Source organism: Lytechinus variegatus, chromosome 19 (assembly GCF_018143015.1).
Source record: "Lytechinus variegatus isolate NC3 chromosome 19, Lvar_3.0, whole genome shotgun sequence".
In the NCBI taxonomy this organism is placed as follows: Eukaryota; Metazoa; Echinodermata; class Echinoidea; order Temnopleuroida; family Toxopneustidae; genus Lytechinus; species Lytechinus variegatus.
In genome coordinates, this window is record NC_054758.1 from 3,687,501 (window position 1) to 3,700,366 (window position 12,866).

Consider the following 12,866-nt stretch of genomic DNA (forward strand, 5'->3'; position numbering starts at 1 on the left):
CAGCTGTGTTTCTGCCCGGGGAATACCCAGAAATCCGAGAACCGTCAATTTTGGGGATCAATAGGTGGATGTCTCTTTTCAAACTATGTTGAAATGGTAGAGATGGGGGACAATGAATAATTTTAGAGGGTATGTTTGTCGAACTGTGTTGAAAGAAAAGAGATGAGTACAATAATTGAGGTGGGTTTTTTTTCGGACTTACTTCGGCCCTATCATTATGATGGGGTGTCCAAACTTCGCGTACATTTAATCAACATTTATCAGGCTAAAATTCGTTCACAAATCATTCACATCTGTTACAAAAAACCAGTTCAAATAAAAGCTACCAATATGACGGCATGATTGTTAACTATAAAATTATTGACGAAAAATGTGATAGGTCAAGAGGTTTCGCCGGTATATCGCGATCTCAAAATCCTATTCCGATCGCCGAATGTACGCTGTAATGATGGTACCGTTTTGAAAAAGTGTGATCTACTTTCGCGGACCATAGTTTTGTGGAGATTTAAACAAAAACCCAAGCTCAAGATATATTTTTATCAGATGGACGCAAAGTGCTATATAGAATCGGTCAGTACCACGTTTTGCGCATATTCTTTTTTTCAAACATATCTGCTTGCAAAATGATGATATCAAAATGCTTGTTGAAAAGTTCATAATCTTTTTTTTTGGGGGGGGCGGGCGCTAATGGTGACAAATTTGCCAATCTTTATCAATATTTGTCATGAATACTGAACTCGTTCTGAAAAAAATTACGTAGGTGGGTAATTTAAGGTTGCTTTTCATGTCGATGATGTCAGTATTTAAAGACATTGAATATTTTTTTTAGATAATGACCTCTCGCGAAGCTTGGACTCGCCGCCATAATGGTTTGAACATTCACAGTGCAATCACCAACATCATGATGCTCCATATCCGAGGAGAAAAAAAGGGAATGCCCAAAAGAATTGTATTCAAATCATTAAACAAAAAAAAAGATATCTTTATAATTTTGACCATGGGTGTCTTGCTCGATTCATGCACTTGATTCAGGTATTCATGATTACGGGAATATCATTTTAGTGAGGGATTTTTTTTTAATTGGGGGTGTCAGTGCCCCAACGAGTGTAGTGCAATATTAGGGTGTCAGATATGGAGTAGCTGCGAAAGAGCGAACTGAGCGAGCAAAATTGTTTTACCTATTTGACTCGTCATACACAGTTTTAAAAAAATAGCATGTTGTTTAAGCTTGTCACTCTAACAACAGGTTGTTTAAACTATTTTATGATTGCTTAAACTTTTTAAACAACTTGTTTAAAAAGTTTTAACAGTGTTTTAAAAAGTCTTAACATTTTTTTTAGTTTAAACAGTAGTTGTTAGAGTGACGGGATTAAACAACGTGCTTAAAATCTAAACAACGTGTTTACAGTGTATGATTCATGACATAACAAGATTTGATTTTCGACCGTAATTTATCGGGGGGGGGGGTGAGAACACAGTCTATCACCCCCAACGTATATTAGGGGGATGTATTCCCCCATCGTCGCACCCATGATTTTGACATTACTTATTACTCATTGAAATTTTTCAAAAAGTATCCCTGAATAATCTATCAATATAATGTATTACAATCTATATATTACTACAAATAAATCTTCTTATAAATTAATTTTGTTGCACTTTTAGGGTAAACATGTGTTGTTTGTGCGTGCCAAAATTATTGATGACGCATTTTCCTTTGTTGGACTTGGACTGTCACTTGTGTGCCACTGGGCTCTGACTCCACTCTCATTGCCACTTGTCTTGGTTATTGTGAATATGTTTATCACTTTAAAAAAAAAAAGAAGAAAAGGTGTTTTTTCCAACACCCCCAGATTCGAGCCAGAAATTTTGCATCATTCATGACGCAAGTCCTTTGATATAATTTGGCCAGTATGTGATCATCATCTTTCTTTTCGCAACTGTTATTCACAATAACTGTTGTCATTTGAAATATACTTTGTTTAATACTCCCAAAGGGTCCAAAGGCCTGCTGTGACGGTGACGCTGTCTAAAATGAAATTGCAACATTGATGACCTGAGGACGTATTTTACCTCTTGTTGGTAATTAGGCCTTCCTCTCTCAGATAGTCTTCTTAAAAACATTCAAGTTGACGCCATTGAAAATATAATATTTTGTTCAATATTACCAAATACACGTCTTGTTGAAATGTAATGCGTCTCTCTTGAGCGTTCACTCCAAAAGAATATTGGGTAAAAATGCTCCATGAGGGTAATTAAGTGTCCAACCAACATTGGGCATTTCTTTGGGGCATCATCCAGTGTGATGAAAGTTTTTCCCATTCTGAAGCAATTGCTACTTATTTCTTAACATTACTGGACAATATGCTTCCTGCATTGGGTAAAATACTGCCCAAATTTGGTTGGACACACATGGTAGTAAAAAATTTACCAATTTTTTTTACATTGTTTTTCTTCGTGTTTGGGGGGAGAGAGTATGTGTGTCATTGAGTTTTGTCAGAGGTGTATCAATCAGATACGATTATTTAAGTCTGGGACTGACATTTTACATGTTTGACGTCACCATCCGAAAGACGTGACCGGGGCTCGAACCACTGCATCAATTTGTAACTTCACCACGGGATCAGGACAACTACCCCCGGACAATTACCCCCCCAGACAACTACCTCCGGACAATTACCCCCTGACAATTACCGCCAAGGACGATTACCACCGGGAACAATAACCCCCCCCCCGGACAATAACCCCTGAGACAAAAGGAGTGCACAGAGATACGTCGGTCGGCCGTACGTTTGACATAAGAAGTATTCGAGTATCTTGAATTCAAACGAACGCCGTAAAAAAGCTGTTAAAGTGAGCTCCATCCATAGGCGGATCCAGGAGGGGGGGGGCGAGGGGCCCGCCCCCTCCTATTGGCAGAGCAAATAATGGGGGGAGAGAAAGAAGGGAAAAGAAAAGAGGAAAAAGAAGAGGTAAAATAAGAGAAGGGAGACGACTGGGAAAAAAAGGTCAGGGAAAGACTTGGAAAATGATTTAAAATAAATTTCATGTCACTATATCAAATTTTTCGCATAGCCTGTTCGATGAGATACATATCTTGCTAAATAGCCTGATATGTAGCTTGAAATATCAAGTTTTGAAGTCGATATACAAAGCATATTTCAGCTCGGACATTATTCATTAATTTGTTTGATTTACAAAATGAATTTTAAGTGCTCTGTTTAATGTCCATTTTATGGCTCAGTGTAAGAATGGCAGAGGTAATAATGGCAGAGGTTAAAATGGCAGAGGTAATAATGGCAGAGGTAAAAATGACAGCTCTATGTAAAATATGGCCAGCCTCAAACCCCGATGCGATGAATTGTCAAAAAGCCCCCGCATGTACATAGATTAAATTAGAAGTGCATGTCACGGTTAGGCATTTCATCTTATCATTATGTCTTTATCGGCCAAACAATGCTATTTTCGAATTCGTTGGAGGTGTACCGTGAAGGCTTTTTAAAAAGAAATCAAACGACAAATATTTTTTCATTCAATTCATCAGGAGCAAAATGAAACTGCACTATTCTCATTCAACATTTTATAACATTACTTTTTGTCTAGCTGTCTTTGATGTCTAAAGTTTTGCCAGCTTTACCTTTACAAAAAGGAGGAAGAGTAGACATAAGAGAGGTGGAGAGACAGAGAGGGTTAGGGGCGGGAAAAGCTTAGACCTTGAAATTGTCACGAATGATTGTGGTTGAATATTATGTCCTTATTTGTATTGTCGTTTGTACTATTCTTTTTAAATATTTGAATGACAATAAGCGTGCGTTCCCAGGCTTGGCCCTGAATATATAAATGATTATGAAATCAATGGTAATCTTGCTTTGACTGGTAAACCAATTTGGGGTCGATCGAGGGGGACCGTCTGGTTCAGATTCTTCGCATAAAAGAAGACCCTGAACCTTCTTTACCATTGCATCTAATATGATATAGACTGCTTGATGGTTATTACCCTTGGAAGCGGAAGTGCTGTTGGGTATTTTGTACACAATAAGCAGCACCCTCTTGGTAATTAGCTTGGTATGCTAAAACACATTGTTTATTATCTGATTGTTATTATTTTTGTTGTAATTCTTTTTCTGACCAGAAAGAACTTCACTTAGTTGAAATAATTTTAAGTCATTTTCCCCCTTTACCAAATCCCCTTTGATTTTAGAGCGAAAACTTTTTTCTTCTCGGCTTTTTAACAAACCAGCACCCCATATCTCTTTCATTTTTGCTTATGCCATCTTTACCTTTGCCATTTTCAACTCCGCCATTTTTTACACTGTTAGAAAATTTATACTTAAAAAAAAACCCTGCAACAGAGTCTGGAGAACACCTGTAATCTTACTGCACTGTGTAATCCTACATGCATGCATTTGTATAAACTTACAGAAAATTGGTATTTTGTGCATGTACCCTTACAAATTTATAAAACTGTTTTCCCCTTTTTAAAACATATCTGTTCTGTAAAATTGTAGAAAAATTGTGGAAAATCCTCCTGTTACTATAATATTCAAAATTATTATTTATTTTTTTCTGTAAAACCTGTTTTTTAAATTTTTCTTCTGTAGAATCTACTGTTTTTTCTAGTAGTGTACTTCGGCCACTTTTACCTCTGCTATTGTCACATCTTCCATTTTTACCTCTTGTCATTTATGCCTCTGCTCTTTTTATCTATGCTGTTCTTACCTCTGCCATTTTTACCTCTGCCATTATTACCTCTGCCATTTTTACCTCTGCCATTTTTTTTACCTCTGCCATTATTACCTCTGTCATTTTTACTTTTGTCATTTTTACCTCTGCCATTTTTACCTCTGCCATTTTTACCTCTGCCATTTTTACCTCTGCCATTATTACCTGGCACCCATTTTATGGTGTGAATATAACTTGCAGCTTGCACTATGCGCTCGCATTATTTGATTTGCCAAATTATATAACAATTTACTACCCCCCCCCCTTTATGACAATTTACCAAAACTTTCGTCTCACGATTTGCGCTCGCATTTTTGTTAGAAATATATCAATTCATGATTAAAAAAGTGGTTAAAATATCCAGTTTTAAGGCCTCAGTGTCAACACATTTTACTCACCCATTAGGCTTATTACATTAATAAATATGATAATAATATTTTCATAAATTCTTAATGACTAAATTGTCCCTTTTCAGGAAAGAATATCGACAATATCACAGTTTCATATGTTCATATCACGCTTAGGAAGAGGAATAAGAAAGTTGTCATCATTTTCATATGATGACAAAATGTCCTTAGACCTACAATGTCCAGGGGTGGTATTCTGAGATCCATTTTATCTCAGATAAAATAAAATATTTTATCTCCGTTAAAATCAGTGAGATAAAATACCCTTAAAATCTCTCCGAATTGGTATTCTGAGAACCATTTTATCTTCATTTTATCTCTATAAGACACACCTATTTTTTAATCAATATCCAATTAGAAACGCGCTTTTATAGCTCTCTCATATCACTCAACCAATTAAAATCCATTCCGCCAGGAGGTGTGGCAAAGGGGTGAGATTGCGTCAATTTATTGACTTTAAATACGCTTGCACTATACGCTTACGCGTCTTTACCGAGATTTCTTTTTAACAAATAGAACAATACTCTCATCTTTTTCGAAGTCTTTATCGCATCTTTTCAAGCATCATTTCAAAGACAATATTAGTCAAGAAAAGTTTTATGAAATGCTCTCTGATTGTACAGGAACAACGTTAAGGTGTTATTCTCAATAAATATATAATTTTTCTTCATTTTCATGTCACCATTTGGGGTTAATTCACGTAGAAATAATGATGAAATCAACGTCGCGGAGATAAAATAGCCCCTACCCTCTTTTAAGTTTATTTTATTTTTTCTTCAAAGTAACATGGGCGCAAGCACATCATCCGCGTTGCAATGGCCAGATACGCGATGAGTATGTCTACGCAGGCATTGTTCTGTTGCGTATCATCTGTAGATACGCAAGATAAAATTTATACGCAAGATGAAATCTAAAATTTTTATCTGAGAGATAAAATCTCATCTCAGAATACCAATTTCATTTTAAGAGATAAAATAAAATATTTTAAAGATAAAATGACCTCAGAATACCACCCCAGGTCCTAGGTCAAAATAATAAAGAAGATATCAGCTCGCGCTTCACACTCGCATCATTTATTAAGTGCTTTCCACATCCACTTCACAATTTCCCTACACGATACGATTGTGCTCAAATTCACAATTTTCATACAGGAATATCAAGTATTTTGCATTATTGATTTTCGTGATAAAAATATCAGAATGCCCAGATTCTGTCTAACTCTAAAACATGCGCACAACTTTGAGATACGCAGCTTTATCTTTATTCAAAACGTGCTAAAATTGTCCAGATCAGATGGCGCTTTGCGCTCGCATAATTAATGTAGGAAGAAACCATTACCCATTCTTTTTCATGATTTACAAAACATGATTAGAGTGTCCCATTTTTAGGTCTTAAATCTCAATTATTTTTTCCGCTTGCGCTTCGCGCTCGCATCAATTGTTTGGTTTTGTACCTATACCGTTAATGATTACAAAAAGTGCTAAGAATGTCATTTTTGTTAGGTCAGAATGTCAAAAGACATTAAGCTCGCGCTTTGCGCTCGCGTTATTTGATAGTTGAAATATGTAACGTATTAATGGCTAACTGCAAAACCTCCTTAACAGGTCCCTTTTCGATCAAGCCAGAAACCATATTAAAAATTTCTGCTCGCGCTTTGCGCTTGCAGTAATTATCTAGTTACATACGCATCTTGTTCAGGTTCACAAACATTGCCCAGAATAGTCAATTTTCATGTTAAAATATATACATGCAATTCCAAAGATTTTCAGCTCGCGCTTCGCGCTCACATTGCTTTTTCGATGAGATTCATATTTTGCTCAATATAGGCTAATATGGAGCTTAAATATCAAGTTTTGAAGTCAATATACAAAACATATTTCATCTCGAATATCGAGCTTTCATTATTTTTCAATTTACAAATTGATTTTTTCAAGTGCTCTGTAAAATGTCCGTTTTAGGTCTAAATATTAATATTTTCAGCTCACGCTGCTCGGTCGCATTATTTGATTTGCATAGGCCTACTTCTTTATAAATTCTTACAAACCGTCCTTAAAATGCACCTTAAACGAATTGTTTACTATCATGATTGCCAATTTGTTTAGAAAAAAAAAACACTGTTTTTTTTATTATGGGCATTTTTTTATTATGTCATATTGTTTACAATTTAATAATTTTGGTACTTAATTTCCTTCTTTAATATTGCTTTCACTCAAGAATAATACACAAAAACACCTTGTAATTTACCATTCATGGCCTAAATGGTAGAATTACAAGGTGTTCTTGTGTGTATTATCTTTGCATAAAGTTTTTTAGCTTACTGGAAAGTGCACCAATTGTTTCATAATTTTTAGCTTCTTGTTAGTTGAATTGTTTTAAAATAACAGCATCATAGGTCCTACTTGACAGTGTTAGTGTTGATAGTTGTGTTATCGACTTTCAATATATTTCTACCTATAAAGGTGTATTTTTAAGTTTTTTCTATTTGCCTGATTTCTTTCCTGAAATTGAACCCAAAATAAATATTTAAAAAATCATATCAGTTGGAATCAGAGATATTCAGCATTTGTGATTATTATGACTAATCGTGTTCAATTGATCTATGAAAACTTAGTATGAGGGCCAGTTTACACATTTTCTGATGAATATATGCATAGCCAAACGGGAGGTTTCGAGTGCAAGACCCCCCCCCCCCATTTTTCATGATGCAGAAGGTGCCGCTAAACAAAAAAAAGGAAAAAAGAAGAAAGTGAGAGAACAGGAAAAAGAGCAATATAAAAGAGAAAGAAAAAATATCAACGTAAGATAAAGTAGAAAATATTTCGAAAAACCTGTGCCACCGACCAAAACTTAAAATGGGTCCCGCTTTATTTTAACATTGATGCTGGAGAGAAGGGAGGATTTTCTGGGGGTAATTGTCCCGGGGATAATTGTCCTCGAGGGTAATTGTCCAGGGGTAGTTGTCCGGGGGGTAGTTGTCCGGGGGGTAATTGTCCGGGGGGTAATTGTCCTCGGGGGTTATTGTCCGGGAGTAGTTGTCCGGGGGGTAATTGTCCTATATAGAACCCTTCACCACATAGCTGCTGCTACAGGAGCACGTCATAACGCTTACATGGTAATGTGCTACTACTAAGTACTTGGTAATGTAAATGTTATCACTTGACAAATGTACATTTTTTAGCAGTTTGCATGAACGGGCTAATATAATTTTATGAATCCCAATCAAATGATTGGCTGAGATTTGATTGATTGATAGATTTTATTTCTTACGATACAAACAATACAAAATATGTACATTCAAACAATATAAACATAATAGGTATTGTTATATATAAGAATCGTAAGAGCAATTGCATTCATTTATTTAGTTATTTCCTCTTTAATGATATTCATAGCATATATTGATTAAGAATTTTCCAGAATGTCTCAGTAAGGCTTTGTTGTCTATTTAATAGGCTGAGTAATCTTTGCTATTTCTGGAATGTAAATAATAGAGCCTGCCTGCAGTGAGAAAAAAATAGGATTAGCTATGTTGTTTATATAGTTAATTTCACTGAGGTCATTCATGTGTCTTCTAGAAGTGGACTATTCTAGAAAGAAGGATAATGTCCTTTTTTAAAGACAATACTAGAAACTTCCAGAATAGTGGAAATTTATAAAAGCTGGCAGTTGCTTCGTTATATCAGATCAAACCAGACTTTATGTCAGAGCATATTATTTCCAACTGGAATACAACATTTATCATCTGTGGAATTATTTGCACACCATCAATGAACTGTTTGCAGTTTCTTTGAGAGAGAAATTCTCAGTTCTCATCGAGATCATCAAGCTGTTTTAATGAACGTTTTTCAACCCATGGATTGCTGAAATATGTTTATTCGATTATCGAATAAATTCTATTGGGAGAGAATACAAGTTTTAGTATGTAAACAAATATTGACTATGAACCAGTTCACTGCCCTTCAGAAGGAGGTCAAGTTCACGTGTACTTCTGTTGGGGGAAGTCGGTCAAAACGCGCACCCGGAAGGATTGTATCACATTAAAGCGTGCGCGGTAATTTTACACATCCGAAATGCGCTAATGCGCGATCAGCGCGGATGAAATCGAGTCATTCACTTTTTAATTTCCGTCCGGGAAAGACATTTTTTATGATCACGGTGGTACTACGGTACCTTTTACTCGGATTTATTCGGAAACACGATCCCCATGGCCATGCACGGAGATATCTCAGATAGAACTATTTACGGTACTTTATCGCGATCTGGATCTATACACGGAAAACTAAATCCAACCCTAGCCGGACTCTAACCTAATACCATCGGAACATATTCCCCGGTATTCCACTGGCACTGATACCGTACATCTGAAAACTGTTAGTTAAGATGGTTAAATTTAGGGTAGGCCTAGATTCTAGGCCTATACGGTACTCTTGCTTCGGCCTAGTCCTTTAATTCGGACAGATCTACGGAACCAATTTACTTATATAGGCTACCTCGGCCGGCCTCGGAGACATCTCACACGTGAATTCACTAAAACTCAATTTTAGTCGCATGTACTGTAGGCCAGCTACACTGCAGATTGATAAGCTAACTCTTCGACCACATTACGGTACGGTACTGGCTCCTCAATTTCGACGGTCGACTCTAAAGTATGATTATCGCGGCAGACATCAAAACTTGACTGGTTCAATGAAATAATCAATGCCTCAAGATGGGAAAACATAAAGGATCAACCAGCAGAGGAGGCAGGGGGAAAGGAGCCAAAGGTTCAAGGAGACGCCCACGTCCACGGAGTCTATGCGGTCAGAGTACCGGTACGGGTACCGGTACGACTACGAGCAACGAGAGCCACAACGGAGAGCCCGGCAAGCCAGCAGCCGACCAGACCGGGGGTGATCGAGCCTTCGCTAGGCGATGGACCAGAGATAGAGCTCTCAACAAGCAACCACCTCCCACCCACTTTAACCACGACGAGCCACCAGTCATCCGGTGAGTTAACCAGCCTTGGGCCTGTAATCCAGGCCTCTGGCTCTGGTGAACTTGTGTCACTCATTCTCATTAGTAGGCCTATTGTGCCTAGTAGAAATAGAATGAGGGTTAACTTCGACGGAAACTCAGGGGGTGAATTGTCTTGGGAATACAGCTGACAATATAACGCTAGGCCTAGATTAACATTTCGCTCATTTTGCAGTGATAATTCAACCAGGGCTTGCCTTTAGTCCCAGACCCAGGGAAAATGCAAGTGCTAGCGATTAGGGCCTATTTTAATGTCACGCCATAGCACATGTAGATGTGGACCTAGCCTGCAGGTAATTTTAATCACTTGGCTGTGGATCAAGGTCTAGGCCTAGGGGTCTAAATTTTGAAATTGCTACCAATTCAGATAAATTCATACAGAATGGATTGATACATAGGCCTATTAATTGGGTACAAACGTCGTTTAAACTGAAGAAATTAGTGGTATTACCACTGCCGCATAGGTGAAAATATAAATAAACATCGAGCCCGGGCCTAACGTTAGCCTGGCCTGGACCTGGTCTTACTCAGGACTACAACGTAGTGCCCGGCTTGGCCAATAACACTGAATCATTGTAATTCCGAAGCCGGTTGTTTAGATTTTTGGGGTAGTCTAGACTCTACGTCAGAAGTAGGCTAGATTAGATCTGGATAAATTAAAGATCTAATAATGCCTAAATTATATTAAATTTTCATAATTTTGGCCAGATTTGATACGTATAGGGTTAGAATATCTATCTAGGACCAGAATTAGGCCTAATTCTAAGACGCCGTTTTTGCAATTGGAGAAATGCCCGAACTTTTTCAAATTAAATTGAATGGGAAAAGTCAATTCTTCGTCAGATCCAGTCTACTGCCAGTTCTGTGCGCAGCCTACAGCTACATGTAGGCCTACATCTTTAATATCAACTTCACAATGGAAGTTAGGCTAGAGCCTAGGCCTAGTTCTATTTCTGAGTAGATGTAGCCAGCTGGCAGATAAACCATAAAGGCCGTCTATATTATGCGCAATAAATCAGCTTGAAAGATAAATGTTGACCTCTTTGATTTAATTTGGATGGTTGGTCGAGCGAGATGGTCTCGAATTTATCCCTGTCCGGCTAGCTTGAAATGTGATTGAATGGAATTCTCTCAGTCTTTCAACAAAAAATGAATAAATAAAGAAAAAAAAATAATAATAATAATGAAGAAAAAAAAAAATAAACTAAATAAATATAGAGATAGATAGAAAACATACACGGTAAATAAAGGAACAATAGAGTTGGTAGTATTGATAATGGAATATAAAAATAAATATCCCAAGATCTACACCTTGAAGCATCATTGGTATTTGGAATTAGGTTTGTATGGAATGGATGTCGATGTTTGGGACTGCTTTTGAGTTTTAAATCTCGAGAAAACACAGTAACGGTCAATTTACCATGCACTCACCAATGCGAACTAGCATGGAACTCCTACCTCAATCTGGATAGTATTATTACCAATAGTGTGCAATATTGTTGCTCTCTTTTGGAAGGGGCAAGTTCAAGGGGTTCGGCAAGCAGCGATTGTTTTTTATATAGCGCTTTGTCAATCTTCAACACAATAAAATCTTACAATTTATGGTTGAAGAATAATAGTACAGGAGCCTAGATTGCCCGTGAGTAGTTGGAACTGAGATGATATCGACTATATCATGAATGGCAACAATTGTAATAATAATTTTGCTAGTAATGTTAATAGCGGTAAATATAAATAATGATGAAACAATAATTCCGGAAGGGGTCAAGTGGAAATTAATGGATATAGATAGGCGGGCATGGGCTTGTATTTGGATGTGGCTGAGCCCTGTTAAAAGCTTCGGTCATAATTTCCATGTGTTGCGTTTTTTAATACAATACATGCAATGAAGTAAGCCATTTAGTTCAAGTGTACATGTAGGTGAACGGGTGAACCTGGAAATGAAGTCGTAAATGTCTTATGTGATAAAAGGGGTGGTATTTACCCAACTGTAGTAGTTTTGATAATTGGTTTTCGGGGGAGGATGGCAGTGCATTCTTGTAATTCAGATGATGTTACGCAGATACACATCCATGGTTTATATCAAAAGAAAGCCACGGATTACTTACTCAGCACGTTTCATAAATGTACAGGTGGCTGCTTTTTGGAATTGATCAGTGAGGGGAATATGGGTGACCAGTGGTCTTCTGCTGATTTTGCAAGAGCTTAAAGGGATTGGTTAACATTGGTTTGACTTTTAAAAAAATTTTGAGCTAGAAGGTCACACTTGTCATCTGCGTCTGTGATATGTTACAAAAATGAAGCCAAGAAAAAATTGCGTTCGAAAATAATTATTTAGTTTTTCAAAAATTGAAATATAAAGTGACCGGAAATACCATCTTAATTTCATCCCATACACTTATGTGTACTATTCAAGCATCTATAAGACGCCTAATTACAAAATCGGGGTTTGCCTTGTAGTTTTAGCTTTTCATTCTCAATAATGGTTGTTTTCAGGGTTTATTAGTTGTGATACATGCACTTGTACGCATAATTCATCTTGGTTTGAGAAATTTTTAAATCGGCAGCCCGCAAAGTTAAACAATACCTTTAATATTGGCGGGATGTAAAAAATAAATAAATAAATGGAAAAAAAAGGAACTTAACAAAAAATAAAAGAAAGGCATCTGCAATTTGGCTTATTTCTGTAGTTTTAGAGGTTATAAACAGTGTATGAATATTGTT